The sequence below is a fragment of the Amblyomma americanum genome, chromosome 6 (assembly GCF_052857255.1).
Source record: "Amblyomma americanum isolate KBUSLIRL-KWMA chromosome 6, ASM5285725v1, whole genome shotgun sequence".
Classification (NCBI taxonomy): domain Eukaryota; kingdom Metazoa; phylum Arthropoda; class Arachnida; order Ixodida; family Ixodidae; genus Amblyomma; species Amblyomma americanum.
Window position 1 is genome coordinate 81,738,525 of NC_135502.1, and position 4,551 is coordinate 81,743,075.

General features: G+C 43.5%; 1 long non-coding RNA gene across 1 annotated transcript; it reads right to left on the reverse strand.

Annotated features, from left to right (window-relative positions):
* Positions 1 to 1,703: 1,703 nt before the first annotated feature.
* LOC144093793 (uncharacterized) lies at positions 1,704 to 4,172 on the reverse strand. The gene is made up of 3 exons (XR_013306332.1): positions 4,043 to 4,172; positions 2,687 to 2,744; positions 1,704 to 1,903 (listed from the first exon to the last, which is right to left on the reverse strand). It is a non-coding gene; the product is annotated as an uncharacterized LOC144093793 (long non-coding RNA).
* Positions 4,173 to 4,551: the final 379 nt, after the last annotated feature.

The window sequence follows — 4,551 nt, forward strand, 5'->3', positions numbered from 1 at the left end:
TGGAATGTAAAGGCTTAGGGCTTACAGAGCATTAACTTCTGAAAAAAAAAATCAGGGTAAGAGGGACGCCGTTTTAGAGGGCCCCTGCTAATTTTAGCCACCTGAGGTTCTTTAACGTGCACTGATGTCACACAGTATACAGGCCTCTATAATTTCGGCTCTATCGATATGCGACCGCCGCGGCCGGGATCAAGCCCGCGTCTTTGGGGTCAGCAACCGAGCAGCATGAACACTGAGCCACCGCGAATTTGTTTTTCTTTATTGCCTGTGTGGATATTGATAAGAAATAACAAACCTCTAAAACACGTTAACCGGCCTTCGGGCAACGTGGTTGTTTAAAACTTGTTGAGCTGAGCCACCGCGACGGCTGGTAATGTAAAGGTTACAGGGCTTACCAAATCTACAAAGGAAGGTACCAATTTCAAAAATGAAAACATCGTGCTCATCGCGCGATTAGAACAACACTGCCTGAAGGTATTTCGAGGAGTTCCCTTATAGGACATGCTATCGTAGCAAGGCAAAAATATTTCAAGGTCATCCTCGCTGCAAGTTTCCGTGTAGCCGACACAAGAAACATATCATGACTGTGTCGAATCCAAGAGCCGGGCCAGGGAGCAGCACTAGCTTGTTACCGAGGTGCACTATGGCAGCCTCAAACAAAAGCCGACATACAGCTTTTGTCAAAAGTAAAGAGCCCAATAGTTTTCCATGAAATTCGTGCCTAGTAAAGCACACTGCACCGCTTGTTTCTGCTATTTCAGTTATCACCGAGAACACGCCGCGCGATGTAAGAGAAGGCACTGCGCACCTGCTGTTTTGTTTTACCACGCATGACTGGACATTTGAAGTTTCATAGAAACCTCTAGAGAAAGGGCTTCTTAGGGTTCCTCCACGGGCAGCTGTCTATTGCGAAGCAATGTATAACTGCCTGCCTGCGATTCCCCAAAAGTCATCAGTGAAGACGAACGCGTTTTGAGGAGAGCAGATTCTTAATGACACTTCGAGGTAATCAAATACACAGTACGTTATAATCAGCCACGTTTGCTTTTATTCTCTGTAATACGGTGTCATGTGCGCTCAGAAATTCAACCCATGACAACATACACACACAAAAAAAGATATACTAATTAATAATCTAGAGGTAACATAAAGATGAATGTGCATGTATGGAACCGCACTCATTCAGCTTTCGGAACTAGACCTATTCATAAAGCCGATCACTGCTTCAAAAGCAGACGCGATTAGCCCGCTTTATATCACATTCCTTCTGTGTTCGCCAAAGCAGTTATTTCAAATGTTACTGCGGTTCCAGCGCCTTTACAGGCCAAATCCTTAATGCTATAGCTTGAGACCACATTCAGTCATGAATCAATTTCTCTCTTGAGCGGCTATGGGACCCGGGACCGAGGCCGTCCGGACCCAGGCTGACTAGAGTGACTCTGCAGGGAGGCCGTGCCCGCCCCGCGCTTGAAGCCATGGGCCTGAGTTCGGTGGGACCGGGCAGGGCTCAATCTTCAGAATTCGGGCAGTGAAAGGTTATAGTTCGGGAACACTTCCGTTTTTTGTGTTCTTATAGCGAATCGATCAGGGCTCAATATTGAAGATCGTAAAAAGTTAATGATGCCAGAACCATGCATTCAAATTAAAAGCAAAGTTGCTGGAGTGATGTGAATCATATTGAATCCAAGCAGGCTGGAAATGCATTTGGAGTCATGTCTTGTGCATTTTATTTTCTCGTTTCTGCCAATGGCCCTGGATTCCCACTTTCCCTCAAAGCATGCGTTCTTTCGCCGGCATCAGGGTTGCCTTCACTGGAGGATGTCTTCAACTCTTTCGTCAGGCGTGGAAAGCACTCTCCCATTAAGAGCGAATGGAAGCGCTTGACAACCGGTCAGGACGACCGCTGCGAAGAAAGTCATGAGGAAAGAACGGATGTCATTCTTAAATGGACGCTTGAAGCGTGCACGTCGCGATATCCGACACTTGGGTTGAGAAAACTATAAAAAATGTGAGGCACGTACACACAAGATGTGCAGTGTGCAGTAATGCCTAACGTCAACTTCATATTTCTGTAGCTTGACGAGAACCACATTCCTGTAATTTCGAATGATTTCGGACGTTTAGCCAAACTAAATACGCTTCAGCATGCGGCTAAGAGCGAAACTGGGGACATTAAGACCCCTCAACTTAATTTCTCTTTCTTGTATCCACCCTCTTTGTTCCATTTCAGAGTGAGAATATTCTTTCTTTGTAACCGAACCAGAATTCGTAATATAGATCATTTAAAGTCCATGTTATAAGTCAAACAGTGCCAGCAAAAGGCCCTGGTTTCATTTATTTTTAGAATGTAGAGCTCTCACTAGGGCCTGAAAGCATTCGTTTAGCCTCCACTCCCTTGCACGGGCCAGAAAAGTAATTTCCACTGTACCAAGTTGACGGAGCTCTGGGAAATGCACACTTCAGAACCCACAGGTCTGCAATGAAGGCCTGCTTGTGGCGCAGGGATGAAGCACTCTTAGATTCTTCCGGCTATGAACTGTTGCAATATTCTGTTAACCGTCATTAGATTAGCATGTGTCCTGAGTTGAACTGTATAGAGGGAAATCTTGCTATTGCACTTTTTGCACGGCCATTTATTGCTTAAATTAGTTCATGTGCGGTTCTGCTCTCAACTAAAGATTCGTACCTATAAAACCTGCCCCGAAGACGATGAGACTTGAGAGGTTTGCCATGTCTCTTGAGCACTGTAAGCAGTCAACGTGAAACATTTCGTTAAGTTGTGGTATGTTAGGAAATAAACGTTGTTCAAAAACGAGGTCTGCAGGAGAATGCACGAAAAAAAAAACATCACTGCTGCTGTTCTATAGTCAGTGCGCGCGAGGCGTTTAAAATTATTCAATTATTATGCGGAAATGAAGAAACAAACAAACGCTTTACTCATAAATGAAGCTGTTGTGGTATAATCAATTCATGATATTTAAACTCAATCGATTACTTTCGTTGCGGGGACTGGTAATTGGATCGTAGCCAAGAACTCGGGACAAAAGCATTTTTGATAGGAAACCTTATATGAACGCAATTTTTTCATACCATGCAATAGTTATAACAATCAATATATCCGCCGATCAGTCGACGGCAGCCTTTAACTTTTTTATATATTAACGTTTTTGCCGTCGTGCACCAGCATTCCTCATTGGTTTGCTACGCCAGTCTTAAATGTTCGATAGGATTAATGGAAAGTCTTTAAAAGAAAGATTTTGCTACATGTCAGAAGAGTGAACCATTGCCTTTATTATTTCGTAAAACTGTTTAACAATTTCGCAATTTTCAAAATTTTTGTCCGAAACTGCTCGACATGAAAGTATACAATTAAAGCAAATAAGCACAAATGCGGCCAACAAAGCACCTTAATTATGAACTTAAATTGTGAAAAAGCACTGTGCGGAGGATTCTGGGCAAGATAAATACTCCCAGGAGGTGTATACTCATCCGACCCCCATTGTGGCGTATCTTATAACCTTCATTACACCTGCTATTTGTCGGCACCTTTTCGCATTTTTGTTTATTATATCTGACCACGAGGAGAAAAAAGTGGAAAACGCGTAAAAGATTAAGGAGGCAGACAGTAAAGACCATCATTCGCATGAGTGCTGTCTTTATTCCCACTAGTCTAACTTTTGAAGACAGCAGCATGTCTTCGGAGTCTCGCATTTGATACGAAGCTCGTTAATTACATATGATAGCTTTTCGGAGATGCGCGCGTGTTAAGTAATGCGTAAATATCATTTTGATTATCATGGCACTGAAAGCATAGACTTGTGAGATCCTGTGGACACGGCGAAATTACCTTGCCCTAGCTCTAGCTTGCACTGGCGCCTTGATAAGTAAGAGATCAGGCTCCATCTTAGTCGAATATAACGAAACCCTCAAGCTTCTCGGGAACATGAAAGTGCCAACAAGGCGGGCACCGAGTTTTGTAATGCAGCGGTAACATATGATATCGAATGGAAACTCCAGTTCTGCGGTGAAGTGGTATACGCACCGTTGTACTGAAGCTGAGGCGGCTGCAGGGCTGTTTCGGAGAATGTGAACGTGGACGCGGAGCCCCGCTTTTTATCCGCTTGTTGCTGAAGGCCAATGTACGATTTAGCCGATGAAAAATAATACAAAAGCTTCCATGAGGTTTGAATGACAAAGCAATTTGGATGACAAAAACAACTCGTCTAACAAATGGCGAAAGGCGATGCATGTTTGAAACGCTGTGACAAGTTTTAAATTTATGGAACTGCACAGAAAGTCCCCTTTGTTCGCTATAATTAAAACGAGATTTTGCAGCATGATAGCGTGCATAGTATTGCGTATGTCGAAACCAAGAGTTGTAAATGAAAACTTTCTCATGTCTTTTCGGCTGACACATGCCAACTCAGTGTACAGATGCAATCATGCCGGGGCTGGCTCAAAAACCAAAAAGCTATTCGCTGGATTCATCTTGTCAAATCGGTAATACCCTTGTTATTCCTAGTTAAACGGGATATCCCCTCTTTCATATCA